The sequence below is a fragment of the Gopherus evgoodei genome, chromosome 3 (assembly GCF_007399415.2).
Source record: "Gopherus evgoodei ecotype Sinaloan lineage chromosome 3, rGopEvg1_v1.p, whole genome shotgun sequence".
In the NCBI taxonomy this organism is placed as follows: domain Eukaryota; kingdom Metazoa; phylum Chordata; order Testudines; family Testudinidae; genus Gopherus; species Gopherus evgoodei.
The window spans coordinates 142,538,101-142,560,539 of NC_044324.1; positions in this window are offsets into that span (position 1 = coordinate 142,538,101).

Genomic DNA, 22,439 nt, shown 5'->3' on the forward strand with positions numbered 1-22,439 from the left:
ATAAACTAGGATATTTGAGTTTTAACACCTTTAAAACAGTGTCACCAGATCACGGGCTCCCCCTGGGGTTACAACATGATCTTCAATGTGTTAATCCGTATCTACACAAGGTGCTGAGTGACGTTTCAAGTTACTTTAGCTAACTCAAGTTTTAGAAAAGCACCATTTCTTTGTAATCTAGACATACACTTTGCTACTATTTCACGCTAAATTTTGGCAGTATGGAGGAAGAGATCGCAGAACCTGTTTTAGATAGGTTCTTATACCATCCTATCACCACTTCATTTGAGCACTTTCCAATAGTTTGTTAAGCAACATCTGTCATGTGTGGTTAGTTCTTTCTCTCACTCTTTCCCTGCATGGAAAGTTGTGTGCACCATGTGGTGTTCTGTTACAATAGTTTTTTTTGTTTTTAAATGTACATAGTGATATAAGTTTAGGTTAGAGAATTAGGGCTGTTGATTAATTGCAGAACTCACGCAATTAACTCAGAAAAATTGTGATTAAAAAATCACAATTGCTTTTATAACAATTATACAACAATAACAATTTTATAACAATAGCAATTGAAATTTATTAAATATTTTTGGATATTTTTCTACATTTTCAATATTGATTTCAATTACTACGCAAAATATAAAGTGCACAGTGCCAATTTTATATTATTATTATTTATTACAAATAGGTGTACTTTAAAAATGATAAAATAGACAGCATTTTTCAATTCACCTCCTACAAGTACTGAAGTGCAATCTTTTTATTGTGAAAGTTTAACTTACAAATGCAGATTTTTCTTGGTTACATAACTGCACTCAGAAACAAAACAGTGTAAAACTTTAGAGCCTACAAGTCCACTCAGTCCTACTTCTTATTCTGCCAATTGCTATGACAAACCAGTTTGTTTACATTGATGGGAGATACTGCTGACAAAACACAAAGAAGGTACCAATGTGAGATTTCTAAAAATAGCTACAGCATTTGACCCAAGGTTTAAGAATCTGAAGTGCCATCCAAAATCTGAGAGGGATGAGGTGTGGAGTATGCTTTTAGAAGTCTTAAAAGAGCAACACTCTGATGTGGAAACTACAGAACCCAAACCACCAAAAAAGAAAACCAGCCTTCTGCTGGTGACATTTGACTCAGATGACGAAAATGAACATGGGTCAGTCCGCACTGCTTTGGATCGCTATCAAGCAGAACCCATCATCAGCATGGAAGCATGTCCTTGGGAATGGTGGTTGAAGCATGAAGGGACGTATTACTCTTTAGCGCATCTGGCACATAAGTTTCTTGCAATGCCAGCAACAACAATGCCATGCAAACGCCTGTTCTGACTTTCAGGTGACACTGTAAACAAGAAGCATGCAGCATTATCTCCTCCAAATTGTAACCAATCTTGTTTGTCTGAGCGATTGGCTGAACAAGAAGTAGGACTGAGTGGACTTGTAGGCTCTAAAGTTTACATTGCTTTATTTTTTAATGCAGGGTTTTTTTGTACATAACTCTACATTTGTAAGTTCAACTTTCATGATAAAGAGATTGCACTACAGTACTTGTATGAGGTAAATTGAAAAATACATTTTTTTTACAGTGCATATTTGTAATAAAAATAAATATAAAGTGAGCACTGTACACTTTGTATTGTGTTGTAATTGAAATAAATATATTTGAAAATGTAGTAAACATTTAAAAATATTTAAAATAAATGATATTCTATTGTTTAACAGTGCAATTAATCACATGATTAATCACAATTAATTTTTTTAATCGCTTGATAGAGAATACAAGGACAGAGAAATGCATCTTGCATTTAGACTATGAGATTCCTGATAGTTTTTAGCTTCCAGGGGGAGTTCATTACAGAGTCTTAGGCGAGCTGCCCACCTACTCCCCCCAAAAAACCTCTATCTCCTGCACTGTGGAGCTTTTTTTATCCTTTTAATAGAAATGTCCAATGTGCCTGAGGAGAGAGTTGTCAGCCATAGTCTTCCTCTCAGATTTAAAGCTGTTCTCTGCCCTTTCCTCTTATGCTGGGTTTCTGCTTTCAAACATCACAGCATCTCCAAGCATCTCCAACATTAAAAATGTAATGAAACATTCTACCATGGAGAAATAGTGAAACAAACTAAACAGATGAGTGTAGATTCACTCACAAAGAAAGCAAACAGAGAACTAAAATTAGAGTTCAATAATTTGGGTAAAGGTTGTTTTATTACAAAATTGATTTTAATTTTGACAGTGTTCCTTAAAATAAGCCATCCCAGGAGCTGTTTGAAAATGAGCAGGATTTGATACCAAAAAGTGAAATGAGGAAAGCAGCATAGGTTGGTCATCTTGGCCAATGTACCATGAATTGTTATATTCATGACAGCAGATGAATTCCCATCATTTGGGGATGCAAATAGCAATGCACCAGCTGTGGGCAAATGAACACATGCTGAATCTTTAATGCCAGGGTGAGAAACGACTTGGCTGAGGGCACTGGTGACACCTATTAGATGTCTCAAAGTTGTGTCCCATACCAGAGCTATTAAGAGATGTTATCAGCAGTGAGGGTGAACAGTCTAAAGCAGGGAAAAGCTCCTGTATATGGGAAACGAGACACTAGTTGATATGTTCCCAGAGGAAAAACAGATGACAATAGCCATTTTACTTGTACTGAAAATAATTAAAGATTGTTGCAAAAGCACTTAATGAAAATACTGTATACTGCAAGTAAAAATGCCATGGCTACATTTTTAAACCCTCTCAGCAAAGAAATATGGTCTATTTACTGAACGAAAGGATCCAGAGAGACAACCATAATTGCTTGTATTGTTCCTGTGCTTCAGAGCAGGGGCCATGTGAATTCAGAGCTGCATGGCTGCATTATATTGTGATGTACCCTGTTGAATACAGTAGCCTTTTGTTAAAGGGGAAGATCAAGCTGACTGCTGTGCAGTGGGGGAGTACTGGTTAAATAATTGCATCACGTTAGCAAATCAAAGAGGCTGTCAGTTACAGCAGTTACAGTGGGGCTAGAGGGACATTAGTGTGTAGGATTTGTTCAGGAATATGATTCACTAAATTGAAACCTCTGTGCTACAGCAATTGAATTACAAGTACTTCACATGTATTAAAATCTAGTTTTAAAAATATCAATCTGTGCTGTAAGCAGGCTTAAATCCACGTCAGTCAGTGGAGTTGCGCTCCTTTGCTGAATTTGGCCCATTATCAGTTGGTATGAAGAAAAGCATTCACCCTATCTTATGCCCTTGCACTAGTCAAATATTATTCTTTGAGAAAATGACAGAGAGAGGAAATTATTTCATCAAGACATGAAACAGGTCATTGTTATTTCCAAGCTTATCATTTTCCCTGAGCCATCGAAATATGAGCTTGAGGTTGGCCTTGTAGAAAAAAAGATTCTTTCTTTCCCCACAGAAGCTTTAGAGCTGAAAATGAGAAAGACAAGGGAATGATACAGCACTCTGTTGATATGCCATGATACACTGTCACCTGTTTTAATCAAGATTCTGATTTGGGGAGCTTTTTTGGAGAACCCCAACTCCAATACAGCCCAGCTCCTTTAACAAAGGACAGTATCACTGTGGCTGTGCTCAGCTGGATCAGGCCTATGGGGAGGGCTCTAAGTGGGGGAGGGGAAGGAAGGAGCAAGAGATCTGGTGCTGGCTGGGGAAGGAGAGAGAGGAAAGGATGGGGAGTTACCTTGGGGCTGACAGGGGGACAGATATAGAGGGTGCTCCTACAGTCCTTATTTTTCACACTGGTATATTGTGAGGGTTAATTGTATTTGTACAGCACTTTTAGATTCTGCTGGGAAAGATAGTATAGAAGTGCAAAGTGTTATTACTGTTTGTAAGGAGGCGCCCTGGCTCCCCGCCGCGCCTGAGGGGGATGAGCCAGAGCAGGCGCCTCAGTGGGCGGAGTCAGCACGGCCTGTCCCCGCCCCCCGGAAGTCAAAGGGCGGGACAGGAAGTATAAAAGCCCGGCCCCAGCGCTCAGTTGGAAGCAGGCTGCCGGAGAGGACAGATGCTGGTGCCCAGGCTCCCGCCAGGCCTGACCTGCCCCGCGCCCACTACCCGGAGGAGCGCTGGCTGGACTTGCCTCAGACCCGGTACCCAGAGGAACGTCGGCCTGACCTGCCGTGTGCCCGATACCCCAAGGAGTGGCCTGAGCTTCCCCACGACCGGTACCCGGAGGAACCCATGGTCTGGGACCCACCAGACGACGCTGGCAAGGACCAGGTACCCAGAGAGGGGGAGGTTGGAAGTAGCCCGGGGATAGCCGACCCTGGTTTGGCTCCGGAAGAGCCCGAACCCATGTCAGTGTGTTGCGGCCAGGATCCCCACTGACCGCAGCGGGTCTTGACCGCTGCTAGGGCCCTGGGCTGGAACGCAGTGGAGTGGGAGGGCCTGCGTTCCCCCTGCCACCCGTAACTGGGTGGCAGACTCCCCCTCTTCCTGCCTATTGCCACTGCTCTGCCCTGACCCAAAGGGCCAGAGCTAATTAGACTTGTGTTTGGTCCCCGCCCGAACCAAGGGCTGGGCCCCGTTGACGTTGCCACTGCTCTGCCCTGACTCAAAGGGCCAGAGCTAATTAGACTTGTGTTTGGTGCCCCGCCCGGACCAAGGGCTGGGCCCCGTTGACTTTGCCACTGCTCTGCCCTGACCTAAAGGGCCAGAGCTAATTAGACTTGTGTTTGGTGCCCCGCCCGAGCCAAGGGCCTGGTCTGATACTGTGTTTGCTCAGCCCCTGCTAGGGGCCTGAGCCTGAACTATTACTGCCCGCTCTGTCCAAGGGCTGGGGCTTATTTACTTTGAGAGCCCCGACCCCGGCTAGAGGGCCGGGGCTCTACCTTGTTTACAGACCTTATACCCTGCTCAAAACCTGCCGAGGGGCTAAGCCGACCCAGACTGCAGTGCATAAGGAGGCGCCCTGGCTCCCCGCCGCGCCTGAGGGGGACGAGCCCCGACACGACCGGCTTACACTGTTACTATTTATTTGTATTAGAATTTGAAGTATTGAAGAACCTGGAAAAGATATTATAAAAATCCTCTCCACCTGCCAATGCATATATTTCCTAAAGCTTGTTCTATGGTTGGAAAAATATTTCCAGTAATAGATACACATTTTCTATTTAATAATATTCCCAAACAAAACATGATGATAAACTGAGGTTAAGGCGAGAATATATTAGCAGTAATGTAAGGGTAAATAGTTTTACACGCATGTTGTAATTATCCTAAAAATAAGCATTGCAAACCTAGTACCCAAACAACCTTAACTCTACAGTAACTGCATGTGGAAAACCATCATGAAAAAAATAGGGCTGTCAAGCAATTAAAAAAATTAATCACGATCAATCGTGCAATTAAAAAAATTAATCATGATTAATAGTGCAATAAATCGCACTGTTAAATAATAACAGAAAACCATTTATTGAAATATTTTTGGATGTTTTCTACATTTTCAAATATATTGATTTCAATTACAACACAGAATACAAAGTGTACAGAGCTCACTTTATTTTTTATTACAAATATTTGAACTGTAAAAAACAAAAAAAAATATTTTTCAATTCACCTAACACAAGTACTGTAGCGCAATCTCTTTATCATGCAAGTTGAACTTAAAAGTGTAGAATTATGTATTAAAAAAACCTCTGCATTCAAAAATAAAACAATGTAAAACTTTAGAGTCTACAAGTCCACTCAGTCCTACTTCTTCAGCCAATCGCTCAGACAAACAAGGTTGGTTACATTTGCAGAAGATAATGCTGCCTGCTTCTTGTTTACAGTGTCACCTGAAAGCGAGAATAGGCTTTTGCATGGCACTGTTGAAGCCCCATTACAAGGTATTTATATGCCAGATGTACTAAAGATTCATATGTCCCTTCTTGCTTCAACCACCGTTCCAGAGGACATGCATCCATGCTGATGATGGGTTTTGCTCGATAGTGATCCAAAGTAGTGCAGACTGACGCATGTTCATTTTCATCACCTGAGTCAGATGCCACCAGCAAAAGGTTGATTTTCTTTTTTGGTGGTTTGGGTTCTGTATTTTCCGCATCAGTGTTGCTCTTTTAGGACTTCTGAAAGCCTGCTCCACATCTCATCCCTCTCAGATTTTGGAAGGCACTTCAGATTCTTAAATCTTGGGTCGAGTGCTGCAGCTATCTTTAGAAATTTCACATATGTATCTTCTTTGCATTTTGTCAAATTTGCAGTGAAAGTGTTCTTAAAAACATGTGCTGGGTCACCATCTGAGACTGCTATAATATGAAATATATGGCAGAATGTAGGTAAAATAGAGCAGGAGACATACAATTCTCTCCACAAGGAGTTCAGTCACAAATTTAATTAATGTATTTTTTTTAATGAACATCATCAACATGGAAGCATGTTCTCTGGAATGGTGATTGAAGCATGAAGAGGCATATGAATCTTTAGCGAATCTGACATGTAAATATCTTGCGATACCAGCTACAACAGTGCCATGCAAATGCCTGTTCTCACTTTCAAGTGACATTGTAATTAAGAAGTGGGCAGCAGCATCTCCCGTAAATGTAAACAAACTTGTTTTTCTTAGCGATTGGCTGAACAAGAAGTAGGACTCAGTGGACTTGTAGGCTCTAAAGTTTTACCTTGTTTTGTTTTTTGAGTGCAGTTATGTAACAAAAAAACTACATTTGTAAGTCACACTTTCATGATCAAGAGATAGCACTACAATACTTGTATGAGGTGAATTCAAAAATACTATTTCTTTTGTTTATCATTTTTACAGTGCAAATATTTGTAATAAAAAATAAGATAAAGGGAGCACTGTACACTTTGTATTCTTTGTTGTAATTGAAATTGATATATTTGAAAATGTAGAAATCAAAAAAATGTAATAAATTTCAATTGGTATTCTATTGTTTTACAGTGCGATTAATTGCAATTAATTTTTTTGAGTTAACTGTGATTAATCTTTAGTCCCAGGAAAAAACAAATCTCACATTAAAAAAAAAAAATTAGTTTCCTCTAGTCTGGAACCACAAATACTAAAAGAATGCAAGGCTGCCGAGTGTCATGCATCTCATGTGTCATGCATATATTGGCAGCCCTATGTAGTGCCATACCCCACCTGGATAGTCCTGCATCTCTCTGGGCCACAAGATGGGGACCAAAAAGGTCCTCCAGGGTGCAGGCAGGAGCTGCAGTTCCTTCAGCTGGCAGCTAGACGCTGTTATGAAGCCTGGCATCAGGCAGCCAAGTGGCCTCTCCTCTGGCTGCTCCCCATGCTGGATCTCAGCAGGGCAGAATCAGCTGGCATTGGCAGCAACACCAGGTGGCCAACTGGCTGGGTAGGGACAGAAAGTGATGGGCTCAGTACTGACTAGTGTGAACAGATAGCAAATGTGAAAAATCGGGACACTTTTTTCCCCTGGGGTGGGTGGTGTACAGTTTTATATATAGACAAAGCCTCTAATATGAGGACATCTGGTAACTTTAGTACTGACCAACAATAACTTTGTTCGGAACCATACTAATGGCACTGGTTTTACTGAACACCAGAACAAACAGTAATTACAGTAAGTCCCAATAACCTTTTGCTACATAAGTTCTGGCTGCTGCAGGGCACCAGTAATATATTAAACGTCCCTTTTATTTTGTAAATGTTGTTTCATAACGTGCAACTTATCTTAGTATTATATTTCTGTCTGTGGGTTCCTGCAGCCTACATATTTACCAGGAAAATGTGTGAAGAAACCATAAGTGGCAGCGTGAACTCAGAAATAAATCAAACTGAACTGGAGAGGTTTTTTGAGATGAGAAATTATTGGGAAAAATTTGTTTGGTACTGTGCAGCATGTTATTGGAGAAAATGGGAATCACAGATGAGAAGCTCACAGAAGAATGGCATGTTCATTTGGATGCAAATCTCTGAGGAAGCAAGGTTCAGAATAACTAAAGATGAAAACAGGTGTGAGATATGCTACATGTGAGGTGACTCACCACCAGACTCTGCTGATCAACTTATATATGAGCCCCTGCTAGTTTCTGTAACCCTGAAATCCCCCAGGTAACTGGCCCCCTCCTCAATCCTACTAGAACAGCTGTAAAATTCCCAATCCACACTCCCAGCTGTTGCAATCTTTCCAATATAAGAGCCCTCTTTCCACAAGTTGATTGATACAATGGGGTACAGGAAACAACAGAGTCCCTAACCTCCTTCCAGTTCCTTTAAGACTGACATGGGTTTCTCAGCCAAACCATTCCCAGTGCTTGTTGTCTGCTGTAGCACTTCAGTGGTAACCACTCTGGTGCCCAGCTCCCAGTTCACAATGTTCCTGATCGTCTAAGTGCTAAAAGCATCCTTTCTGACCCCCATACAGCTGCCTTAACTATCTTCATGCCCTAGCAGGCTGCACCCTTTGCTCAGCCCACTCTCAACTGATCCCCCAGGAAGGAAGGCAATTGCATTTTATTGCTTCTTCACTTCATGAGAATCTCTGCTGAATTCTCCATAGCAATTGTGCCTCTCCCAGCATAGATCAAACTTAGATTTCAATCCATGTTTTCCCATGAACTCTTTCACCTCATTCTTTATTATCATTATTTGCATTTCTAAAGCACTAGTGACTGTAGTATCTGGACATTCTCAAAGCCAGTGTCTTTACTCTCTAGAAATCTCCGCTAGTCTATGTAAAATTCATTTATATATTTGGCTCCTCGCAATTAGGAGAATAATATGACTTGTTTCCATTTTGATTATCTACATACATACCACATATGTGGTGGTGACATCTCTGTGCTAAATCACAGCCACATGCTAGCTAAAGTTTACCATGCACCTTTAACCACCACACCTGCACTCTGCCCACCTATCCAGCTCCTTTCTGCCATGCCAAACCATGGAGCAGCTTTTTAAAGCAACTTTCCAGAAAAAGGTTTCCGTCTGTGACACTCCAGCACTCCACATTCACCATAGTAATATGATTATGATGTAATTATGTGGCATCTTGTACAAAGTATGCCTTGTAAGGTATCATTCTAAAAGTCTTGATCTGCTGTACATAAATATCCTGTTGGATTGTATGTGTTATCATTGTATGTGAAGTTATAAAGTTTTGTTAGGTATGTATTATTGAAAGATGTAAATTTGAAAATACCCACAGCTAGGTTTTCAGGTACAACAATGCAGAAGTTAGACATTGCTAATGGCCCATCAACAAAGACAATGGACCATGGAAAATATTTGGCCTCGCCTGGGAATGTTTCAGCGGACTATGAGTAATGGCTGCTATGAATCAGCAAGGCATGCAATGGCATGTGACCAGACTACATGACACTGAACTTCATTTTGGTACCTGTATTTTTCCACAAATTGGGCTAGGAACTTAGCTTGAAACTGAGTTCTCACCATATGGAGAGATTATATAAGGTGGGGAGTGGCATCATGCTTGGTCTTCACTCATAGCTCACTGGTTTGAGTATTGGCCTGCTAAACCTAGGGTTGTGCATTCAATCCTTAAGGGGGCCATTTAGGGAACTGGGGTTTAAAAAAACCAAACCCTGGGGACTGTCCTACTTTAAACAGGGGGTTGGACTAGGAGCTTTCCTGAGGTCCCTTCTAACTCTGATATTCTATCTGAAAGAAGCTCTGGAAAATAAAGGACTTGGAATGGAGGAGGGGAACCCAAACTGCAAGGCAGATGCAGCTTGTGCCTTAAGAAATGCAAGTCTGTTTGTATCATTAGTCAGGGTGAGATATAGCTAATTCAAGCCCCATCTATCTAATATATTAGGCTTAGCTTGCATTTTGTTTATCAGATAAGTAATCTGATCTGTTAGCTATCACTTATCATCACTTAAAATCTATCTTTCTGTGGTTAATAAACTTATTTTATGTTTTATCTTAACCAGTATGGGGAAATCTCAGCTTGGTTAATACAGGCTTGTTGCATATCTTCCCAGCATCAAGGGGGGAGCAACCTATATTAATGAGGTTGTGCTGTATAGACTCCTGTACAGTGCAAGATGGTATAATTCTGGGTTTATACTCCAGTAGGGGTGCAAGGCTGGGGAGCTGGGAAATTGGCTGGTGCTCAGTTATGGATCTATGAGTGGCTTAGGTAAAGCTCTCAGGTAATTCAGTTGGGTGTGTGGTGCCACCTGCTGTCAGATTGGGTAATAACAGGGTGTGAAGAGGCCGACTGAATCATCAGCAGAGCAGTGTGAGAAAGACGAACCCAGAAAGGCACAGAGGTTCCAACAACTCCCAGACTGCACCCGAGGGTACAGCCTGTTACACCTTCTTTCCCCCAAATGACAGTCCAGGACTAGGGGCAGATTTCAGGTGCAGTATCTCACAACCCTGATGAGAACTTTCTAGCACTGGGAGAGAGAGAGATTCAATGGGTCACACAGAACTTGCTTCTATATGACCCATTGTCCTGAGAACTTGGATCTAACCAATGTTGAAAGTTTGATTATATAAAGTCATTTTAAAGGTTTTTATAAGCTCTCTCTGAGCCCTGCGCATGGGGCTGGATTTAAGAATAAGGGCCTAATTTGCAAATGAACCATTGGAGTGGGCAATGGTAGGACTTAGCATGAGGTTTGGGAAGGAGTGAGTTGGTAAAACTGGAGTGGCCCCCAGGAACTAGTTGAGTGGAAAAGAGGTTGCCATGGCAGCTGGAGAGGGAGGCAGGCCTGATGCAGCTTAGAAACTTCGGCCCTCTGTCACTCCCTCATGTTTTGTCCCTATGGACTTGCTAACCAGCCCTCCCTCTTGCCCGTCTCTCATCCAATTTTTGCTTTCCACATGCAGAGACAAAACCTGAACTTTGTCCACTTGGCTATTTTTAGATGAAGGAAACAAAAAAAGAACAAATATAAAGTTTGCCACAGAGAGAGAGCGAACAGTGTATGTCACACACACACACACTCTCACACACTCATTTTAGCAGCAGCCACCCTGGACAGTCTCAACACACTGGGCCTATGAACACTTATAAAAATCTTCACTTCCACACACAAAAACTGCTAACTCTGAAATGGTCAAATGCCAGTGTGAATATGAGATTAGTAACATCTGGATTAACTACTAGTGCCTTTCTGCTGCTGCCTTGGATGCCTCGTGGTGGCTTCTCAAGAGTTCCAGCAACCTTTCTTGTTGGGCAATAAGCATGAGCTAGGTGTTCTGTTTGGGCTCCATGTTGCAACAACAGTTTGAAAATGATCAAGTGGACTTAATGGGAATCCCTGTAAATGTAGGACCAAGGGAAGGGAAGGGGAAGAGACCAGTCTCTGCACTTCAAGGACTGCCCCTGCACTCCTTGCGTAGCTTCCCCAGTGCACCATGGAGCCGGTCAGGAGTGCTAGGGACAGCACTGACTCCTTGGTACAGAATGAGTGGGCAACACACCTGGTGCCGAGCCATAATTTCCTCACATAGGACAATCTACACACAGCCCTCCCTTTCCCTCTCCCCCACTTTAACATTGTCACTGAATCTCCCCCTCACAGAATCTTCTTCCTCCTTTTCCCGTATCGTACTACACACCCCACTCACTCGCCTCATACTCCCCGCTGTCCAGTTTGTCTCCAGGCTTCATAGATATTATTCACTTTTTTAAAATGAGTATCTATTTCCTTTTCATTACAACAGTTAACATCTCACACTGTCCTATCCAGGAAGTTTACTTGGTAGATTTGCCTATATATTTTTTAACATTTAAAAAGCCCCCTATGTTCTTGATAGCTAAACCAAACAACAATTGCAAATTAAGGGCCAGATTCACCAGTGCTGTTCTGGTGATTCATAGCAATTGTAAACCAGTTTAACTGGTCACTATGCTCTGACTGTTTTGTGCTGCTCCTATAGTGACAGAAAACAGTTGCAGTATACTAGTGAATATGGTCCTAAAACATTTCATTTTAATGCTTTAAAGTTGATACTACATATCTTACCTCATTAGAAACATCATATAGTTACAAGCCTCTTTGGGTTTCTTGTTTAGTGTCCATGTATGAAATTTTTAATATGTAAATAAAAAAGAAATTCCCAGACAAAAATCTTTGTTAAGATAGAGTTAAAACTGAGAGAACGTATCAGTAATTTATGTTAAAATACGTTACAAGGATGTTGTAATTATCCCCAAAACAAATATAACAAACTTTAGAAATTCAAAGTTAAGGTTAAACTTAAATGAAATTCAAACAAGTTGGAAATGTACAGTTAAGTCAGTCACTGAACCTTAACTCTTGAGAGAATTAAAAAACAAAATTAATATGTTTTAAAAAAATCAGTTTAATTTAAGCTGGGATCACAAATATATTAATCACAATTGTATGGTGTTACTAAAGGGTAGAGTTAAGGCTGTTTGGGTGCCTTAAGTGTGTTAGGTCATTAGGTAGGTGCTGGGAAAGAAAAGAAGGAATAAGAGGGAAGGGGGAGTAATCGGACACATTGGGAGGACTTGCATATCTTACAGAGATGGCTCCATGAATGCCTCCCAGGCTCAAGGTGGGAGAAGCCTTTTTAACAACAGGAAAAGAAGGGAAGAAGGATAAGTGGGAATGGCTGGGTCATGGATACCATAGTATCTAATATTGGGCAACCAAAAACTAAGGCACCTCAAATTAGTATCCTCATCCATAAGAGACTATATTATTCACAGGGGTGGAATTTCATTTCATGTGTATGAACACATTTGAAGATGAAAAGCTCCTGAACTAGAACCAGAATTTTGGAGAAGTTCAGATCCACAGCCTAACTTTGACACTTAGGCCTATCTCTAAAATGAGCTGACAAGAGTTAAAGACTTAGGGTATGTCTACACTGTCCACGTTTTGTCAAGAAAAATACAAAAATTCTCTTTTTGCTCAAAATTAGCTACAATTATTTTTCTGTTTGGCCATTGATCTGAAAAATCAATTATTCACTCAGTTCTAGATGTAAGCTAACAGCACATTATACAGTTACTGCTTTTGTTGTAAATATTGTGCATCTGCCCTTGAGTTCCATATTAGCTATTCTGATGTCCTTACTATCCAATGGGAGCATGGGCGGCACATGAACGCTCCCACTGGGGAGGCTAGACCCCCAGCCCCTATTAAATAGTCCCTTCTACCTCAGCCCTGCCCCTTCCACCCCTCTTTGCTCACCAGAGCCATAAGTCCAAACCCTCACAGCCGGAGGGGCCCCATCCCAGCCAAACCACCCCAACCCCCCGGCAACTTTCTGACCTCTGGCCCACTGACCAACGCCCAAGTGCCAGCCCCAGAGCACCAGCCCAACTCCTGGGCCACCTTCTGGCACCCAGGGCACTGACCCAACCCCAGGGCCACTGGCTAGCCTCCCCGACTCCCAGGCTGCCAGCCAGCCAGCCTCGAGCTACCCCATGACCTGAACCACCTGCTGACCGAGCCCCAACTCCATGCCACCAGCCTCAGCTGAGCCCCCTCTGGCTTCAGGAGAGGGGAAGCCAGGGCAGAGACACGGCCTGGGCTAGAGGAGTCTTATGATACCCCTGGCCTATGATACCTGCCGCTCATGAATGGGAGACAATGTGTCTGTTGGCTAGAGGTTCCCAGACAGTGGTACAAGAGCGTGATGTTTCATCAAGTCACTTCACAACCATTAAGAAAGTGATACATAAACCAATGAAGTCTGGGAAGCACTGAGCTAGAATACAAGTCTGGGAGTGAGGAGATCTTAATTCCCACCTTTGTAGAGTGCTCTGAAGTCCAGGAATGAAAGGTGTAGTGTAAGTGCAAAGTATTGATAATCAATCATTTAATATAGGGACCATCGCGGCTCCAGTCAGCACCGCTGATCGGGCTGCTGAAAGTCCAGTCAGTGGCGTAGTGGCCTCGATTGGGAACTGAGGCCAATGACAGCTGTGGAGGAAGCACCTGTGAGGGTGGGCAGAGCCGCCTGGCCACACCTCCACCTAGGAGCCCGACATGCCTGCCACTTCTGGGAGCCACCTAAGGTAAGAGCTGCACGGAGCCTGCATCTTGAACCCCCTCCCATACCCCAACTCGCTGCCCCATGTCAGAACCCTCTCCTGCACCCTAACTCCCTCCCAGAGTCCACACCCCTCAGGCCCTCCTGCACTCCAATCTCCTGTCCCAGCCCTGGGTGCCCTCCTGCACCCAAACTCCCTCCCAGAGCCCACACTCCCTCCTGCACCCCAACCCCCAGTTCCAGCCCAGAGCCCCCTCCCGCACCCTAACTCCCTTCCAGAGCCCACACCCAACACCCCGTCCTGCATCCCAATCCTCTGTCCCAGCCCTGAGCACTCTCCTGCACCCCAAACCCCTCATCTCCAGCCCCACCCCAAAGCCCGCAACCCCTGCCCAAGCCCGGTGAAAGTGAGTGAAGGTGAGGGAGAGCGAGCGAGGGAGGGAGGTGGGATAGAGTGAACCAGGGTGGTGCCTTGGAAAAGGGGGGGGCCTCAGGGAAGGGGCAGGGCCTTGGGGAAGGGTGGGACAAGGGTGTTCAGTTTTGTATGATTAGAAAGCTGGCAATCCTAATTTAATATTTCTTTCAAATTATTTTCCACCACTCTTCCCTCCCATCAGCTCTTGGTAGCAGAGACAATTGTGGGCAAGAATGTAATGCAAAATGCAGGATAAAAAAAAAATGCAACAGCTACTAAAGAAGTTTTCCCAGGCCAGTCATCTGAAGGTTCCAAAGCCCAGAATCTGTTGAACATAAATATAGATTCATTAAAATGCATTACAGCTGCTTCCCCTACTAAAAGTACAGTCATCAGGAACAGAGGATAAGCAGCTGGCTGTGCTAGAATGATAACTGAGCCAGTATCCAGACACTTTGAGGCATGAGTAAATTGAGTCCTTTGCCAGGACACGTGGCAAATCAGCAGAGAAGCCACATCATGGAAAATTGAGCTAAGTATTAGGGAAAGAAATTTCTTATCACAAGCTCGTGTAAATGGAAGTTTCATTGTGAAAGAGGCAGAGGAGTTTTCATTACAGGGAGGGAGGAAAAGTTTTTTTGTCTTTTTAAAGTGCTGATGTTTTTCATAGAAATGGCTCATTTGAAATGCACTGAGCAAGAGCTTCAAAAGGGGGTTTGTTTGTTTCATTTTACTTAATTGTGCTGTGCTTGCAAGAATACAGCCTAGTTTGTTCCATTCTACTGTCATCAGTAAAGATATGGCCTATTAAAAAAATATGGAACACAGCTGTGTTAATTACACCTTCTAGTCTGATTTGGTATGAAATAGGACTCAGGGGACAGCCAGAACTCAAGATCTAGGGCCTTCTGGAGGCTGATGTTCTCTTTAGTGGTTTCTCCCTAAATTCCTGCTTTTTAAAAAAGCAGCCTGCCTAAATTGCTTCCATGAAAAGCTTTCATTTTGCTTTTGCTTTTACTGTTTTCATTACTGCTAATTAACATAGCTAAAGAGGATGATGCCTAGATTTCTCTCTTCTTTTTAAGTTTGTATAACAGAAGAACAGCAGCTCTCTTATCAGTTTGCACAGGGTAAGAAACAGCCTCAGCAAGGGTAGCAAGGACCAAATTCCACATCCTTGTTAGGATCCAAGTTTGCAGCTCAAGCCTCTTTTTCTAATGGGCCAGATCTGTCCATGAGACATGCATGCCATGAACTCCAGGAAGGTTCAGACTGTATCCCAACACTCCCACCATTGCTAGTGCCACATGGTAGCAACAGCAGGAAAATGTAGGAGAAAAAAGGCCAGTGTAAGCCTACGGCCCACAGATTGGATCCATGTGGGTTTATCCCGTGTTCACTTAGAGCCCCATTGATGTCTGTGGGGCTCTGTACAGACCCAGAGATCCACCTGAGCAGAGTTCATTGCAGGGTCAGGGCCTAAATCACCACTCCCTGGACTTAAAAGAGGCATCTAGGAATTTTACTTGGAAAAGACAAAGCAATTCTGTAAGAGATTAAATCAAGTTTCTCGGATACCTGAAGTGTGATATTCTTTATAAAAAACACTCCAAATACAAATGCATAACTTAATTTTTTAAAAAACTTGCAATACAATCAAAATTAAAACTGCAGACTTATTGTATATAATGTCATGGACACCACGTGATAAGAATAGTATAAAAGCCTAGAGGGATTGACTTGCAACTTGAACGCTGATCAGCCAGTTACCTTAGACACAGAAGACATGAACATGGATGATGGAATGTTTATGATGCTGAACTGCTGTCTATTACCTCAGCAGAAAAACCTAAAGCAACACACAGTCCCAGGCACTGAGTGCCTTCAGTTCCCAATGACTCTGGGTAGTCGCCTGTGTACAAGTTGTACATAAATACCTGAATTTTGGATTGTTATGGGCACTGAAGTCCAAAGGAAATATGGTCCAATGGTTAGGGCACTAGTTTAGGCCTTCAGAGACCCAGTTCATTTCTCTGCTCTGCTATGGACTTCCTGTATGACCTTGGACAAGTCACTTAGCCTCTCTTTGTCTCATTTTCCAACCTGTAGAAGGGGGATAATAGTATTTTCTTACCTCACATTAAAGACTGTGATGTGATCAGATACTATGTAATAAAGGCCATATAAGCACCTAAAGACAGAAGTCCAAAGCATTTCAGCTAGTCCAATAGGAAACGATGCTTCTGTATCTGTGGCAATGGCTACACTACGAGGCTTTTAGCAACACAACTGTGCTGCTACAGCCATGCCGCTAAAAGGCACACAGTGTAGCTTGTGTTTGTCGGCAGGAGAGAGCTCTCCTGCTGACAAAAAACTTCCACCCCCCACGAGTGGCGGTGGCTTTGTCGGCAGGAGAGCACTCCTGCCCGACAAATCGCTGTTCACACCAGCGCTTTTCCTTGATAAAACTTCTTTGGGAGCAGGGGTTAACACCCCACCCTGAACAACAACAGTTTTGCCGAAGAAGTGCTGGTGTAGACAAAGCCTAAGACCAATTCCAGTTAGAATCTCTCTGCCTTTGCCGTGGCTGCATTAGCTCTGCAGCGCTAATAATAGTTAAAACATTTTTGCCAGGAAATTAGCAGACATAACTTGAATGCAGCTAGGCAAATCAGGTGATACAATTTCTCTATGCAGTAAGGAGCCAGTTCTGCAAACACTTAAGGCCAGGCTTCACTGTAGGCACACATGTTTGCAGGATCCAGGCCTAACTTCTCTGAGTACAACTACACTTTAAACAAAATACACGACTAAGAGTCTGGTGGCACCTTAAAGACTAACAGATTTATTTGGGTATGAGCTTTCAAATAAATCTTTTAGTCTTTAAGGTGCCACCAGACTCCTCGTTGTTTTTGTGGATACAGACTAACACGGCTACCCCTCTGTTACTAAATACATGTCTGTACTTCTTGTGCCTCAGAAGCTAGATGACAATAATAAATGGAGCTGTCTGAGCAAGATTTAGTCATACTTTTTCCTCTGCACTACACTAAGACAAATAGGAGTAACATGGAAGGTGCTTAAAGATCAAAAGACCCGCTAAAGCTTATTCCATGCACCAAAGTCCAATCATTGTTTTGGGGGGGGAGGGAGTGTGGGTTGTGGATTTGTTGCAATGGAGCCAACAGTGTGACTGGCTGAAATATCAGTCATCAACTGCATGGGAGCCCATACAGAAAAGTAACAACTACCAGAATGCGAAAATATTCCTTTGACTACAGCCATTGAACAGTCAGTGACTTTTTTTTGTTAAGTTTTAATCATTCTTAGCTTCATGCTTGGCTAGCAAACCACAAACTGATCATTAATTACATGTAATGAATGACTGATTTCTATAGGATTTCTGTTTAATGCTATATATTTCCAAAGAGCTTTATATCTATGTACCACCATTACACATACACCTATTGAATCCCATTTAAGAATTAGAACCCAAACAGGGACACATTTGTAGGTTATCTGCCCATAAACATGCTGCTCAGAGGAGTTAGAGCTGATAAACTGTCTGTAGCTGTATCCTGCATTCTGATTTAATTTCTCACAATTTAACTACTAATGAACTGGAGTAACATCACTCCTGATCATAGAGGGTCGAAGCTTGCAGTCCTTAATCAAAATTCCCAATTCAGTCAATGGGCGTTTGCCTGCATAAAACCTGACTCAGGATCTCCTGATTTCTCACATATTCCCCAGGAGCATATTTTGATAGTTGTACCCCCCCACACCTCTTTTTTTACAGTAACTAATTAATAACAACCCCAGAGTTCAATGTTACTGCAGCTACAATATCAAATGTTAGATACATTTTCTTCAGCAGTTTAAAAATGCCTGCAGCTGGAATATGCCAGTGCGGATTCACTTGGCCTCTTTATAGACATCAGCTAATAAAAGAAAGGAATAGATTTCAAAAAATAAAGTCTCCTGACTCTCGGTGCTGTGCTTAGTCACAAGAGCATCTTTCCCCTCTGGCTTAAGACCCACAAGATGTAAAGAGTGGACACTGACTCAAAGGAGTGTGGAGATGGAACTATATTTACAGGGTATAAGTATTTCCTAGGTGCCCTGCTACCTTGCTAATGTGATTAGAAGCATGAATTGTAGAAAATACCCAATATTCTTCTAGCATCTGATTCTTTCATGGAAGACACTTTCATGGAAGAGTTTGACGGCTAACTTCCATGGAAGCAAGCCTAGACACATACTCTGCAAATGGCAGCTATACTGATAAGCACAAATATAAGAGAATATACCGTACATACTTGATCATAAACCAGTTCGTTTATAAGCTGACCCCTGCCTCCCCAAGATAAGTAAAAATGGAAAAATTTTATGACCCATTCATAAGCCCCCCGTTCAAGGCTCAGCAAACTTTGGCTCCTCGGCCATGAGGATAAGCCGCTGGTGGGCCGAGATGATTTGTTTACCTCAAGCATAAACAAAGTGTCCTGGCGTGCCAGCTGCTTACCCTGACGGGCCGGGACAGCAACTGCTGGGGAAATTTTTATGGGGGAGAAGCGGGGGTTCAGGGGAGTAACCCCTGTGACCACCCCTCACATGACCCCACCCCTATCTCAGGACCCCTACACTCCCCCTATCCCATCCCTTCCCACCGTAACTGGGGAGGCCGGGGAGGATGTCTCTGGCCTGGTTGGAGCTGGTCTGTCAGCTGGGCAGTGTGGCCGCAGCACGTTCCAGCAGGCTGGGCTGGGCGGCACAGCCACAGCCTGCTCTGGGAGGTGGGGCCGAACTGCATGGCTGCAGCCTGCCAGTGCCTGAGCGGCAGCTGCTTCAGAGGCTGGGGGGGAGCAAGGTGGCCAGAAGCAAAGAGACTCTGGCCCAACCTCTTCCCTTCTGGCTCTGCTGGCTGTGCTGCCTCTCCTTGTTCCCTCTGTTGGGGGGAGGGGTTGTGTCCCACCTCTCCCTCTCTATACCCGTTCACAAGCCGACCCCCTTCTCTGGTGCTTCCCTTTTCTACTAAAAAAAAAATTCGGCTTATGAACGAGTATATACGGTATATGTATTTACACAGCCTGGGCTCTTTTGAAATTGCCTTTTGAATGGGGACAAACTAAAAGCTGTGGATTCAAACCTCACAAGACATTTCAAGCATGCAGAGAACTAGGCTGTCCTAGTTAGGAAATTTTTCAGGAAATTGTTATGAGCTGGGTGAAACCTTTTTATGGGTTGAGCTAAAACCTCCTTCAAATTAATGTATAAACACACCCTTCACTTAAGATGAAACAAGGTCTAATAGGTATGTCCACACAGCAACTAGACACCTGCGGTTGGCCTGTGCCATTCAGCTCAGGCTCGCAGGGCTCTGGCTGCGGGGCTGTTTCATTGCTATGTAGATGTCTGGGCTTGGGCTGAAGACCAGGTTCTAGGACCCTGGGAGGGAGGACGGTCTCAGAGTTCTGGCTCCAGCCTGAGCCGGAAAGTCCACACACAGTAATGAAACAGCTGAAGGAGCCTGAGTCAGCTGGGATGGGCCAGCCACAGGTTTTAATTTGCTGTGTAGACATACTCTTAGAATCTACCCAGACACTTGCACCCCATGGACAGGAGGGGTTCCACTGGTTTTGTGAGCAGGTGTGTAGAAGATGGGTGTGTAAAAAAGACAAGCTGGAAACAGTGAGAGTGAGAGGAGAAAGACAGCTAAGCAACAGCCTGTAAGGACAGCATGACCCTGGGAAAAGCTAGAGAGAGAGCTTTGGGATATTATGTTTACTAAGGAAGTTTGAGAAAGTAAGGTAAGAAAGTGGTCCTTTTGTTCTGGGTTCCTCCTACCTTTGGAGAAGCAGGGCTCAGGCAGAGATTTAAAGGGCCTGGTGCTCTGGCCGCTGCGGGGAGCCCCGGGCCCTTTAAATCCCCGCTGGAGCTCCAGCAGCCAGGCTTGGGCAGGGATTTAAAGGGCCCTGGGCTCCCCGTGGTGGCTGGGAGCCCTGGGCCCTTTAATTTGCCCCTGAGTCCCAGGGCTCCCAGCTGCCTCTACAGCTGGTAGCTCCTGGGTGATTTAAAGGCCCTGGGGCTCCCAGCCTTTACATCTTGAAAGGCCCTGCCTCTTCCGGTTGAGGTCCTGCTCAGGACTCCGGCGTACCGGTATGTCCTTAAAGTTACTTTTGCCCCTGGGTAACATGGCTTTCCCATAAAAAATGTCAATGAATCAAAAGCATTATGGGAAAGGATTGATTTTGGAAGGATTTCTCAACTCAAAAAAAGTTTTAAATTGGTGAAGCCAGAATTTTTTGAGATTTCCCAGTTCAAAATAACTTTTTGCTTTTAAATTTGAACTAACTATATAGCAAAAAAGAAAAGGGAAGGGAGGTGATTAATAGCCAAATAAAAAAAATTGATTTACCTGAACCAACTTTTTTTTGGTTTGTCAGTTTGCAACAATTTGAGATTTTGATTTTTGTCCCATTTTGAGACAAGAAGTTTTTTTGAAATTGGAATATTTTCTCACTACAGGAAAAATGTTTGCCACCCAGCTCTACTTCTAGCCTGCCTTTTGGAGGGGAGTTATTTTATCTGATGAAGTGTAATTGGTGACAGCCTGCCTGTTTCCTGAGCAGGATTATTTTACAGGGGCAAGCTACACCATACACCCAGGTTTAAATGCATGTAACACTGTCCACACACAAAGCTGCACCAGGTTACTAAATCTGATTAATATCACACTTTTAGCTAAACTGGTGCAACTTCTAAATTTAGACAAGAGCTAAATCAATATGACCCCAATCCTGAGGCCATTGAAGTCAATAGCAAAACTCTCGTAGACTTCAGTAAGAGCAGGATCAGGCCCTAGCTAAGAAAAGTGCCAAGGACACACAACCTCAAAAAACAAACAAACAAAAAAAACCCACAACCACCACCACCTAGGATGACCAGACAGCAAATGTGAAAAATTGAGACGGGGGTGGGGGTAATAGGAGCCTATATAAGAAAAGGACCCAAAAATCAAGACTGTCCCTATAAAATTGAGACATCTGGTCACCCTACCATCACCACCAAACGGTAAGCAGATGTTAGCTGACTGAATAAGAAAGGATGGAAGAATTAGAATGAAGCCACGGTATACAGAGTCCAGATGTGAACATTAAATTAATTCCCATTAAGCAGGGCACCTGTTTCATACTTGTATGTGTATAGCAGAGGTTGCCTTATTAGTCAAGGAGAAAATGAGTGCATCAGCAAAATCTAATATGTCATTGTGTGTGCATAGCTTTCTTGTAGAGGTAGTTTGGTAAACTTTCACAGAATGCTAAAAAAAAAAAAATAAAAAAAATTAGATACTGGAAAAAAAGAAATAGTAATTCTTGTTCAAGTCCTAATTTAATTTCATAGTAAGTAGAAAGAATATCCCACTATACTGAAAGCATCAAGTTACTAGTATCCGTTTCCAGTTATAAAACACTGAAGAAAATCTGTTAATATAATCAGGGAAGGACTGTGCTCTACTCAGACACACTGGCAGCTTAGAATCAGATCGCAACATTGCAGTCAGTAAATCTACGGATATACTTGTACTTATACTGGCCAAGGTTACAATACTTACCTTTTACTGTGTACTTAAGTGTGATCAGTAAAGCCCTGTTAACTTGAGATTTTTCATACCACATAGTGAGAGACTGTTTTCTCAGGCTGGGGCTAGGCATACATTGGAAAAGGTTGGCCCCCAATAAGGCCATACTGACAAAACCTCCTTAGGTAGATACAGCTTATACTAGCAAAAGAGTGTGTTTTCTAGTAGAGCGTATATCAGTTTCCAGAGCAAAATAAGCTACACTGGTCAAAGCACTTTTATGCCAGCATAATTGCATCTATACCATGGCTTCTGATAGAATTCAAAAAAAAATTAAAAAAAATAGCGACATTACAGTACCAGCAAAAGCTTCTAGCATAGACCTAGCCTGGAAAGTAATCATTATGTATAATGTGCTTGCTGATGATTTCAGATAGACAAGGCTGCCCTCTGCTGCATGGACTAGACAAGTGCACACCA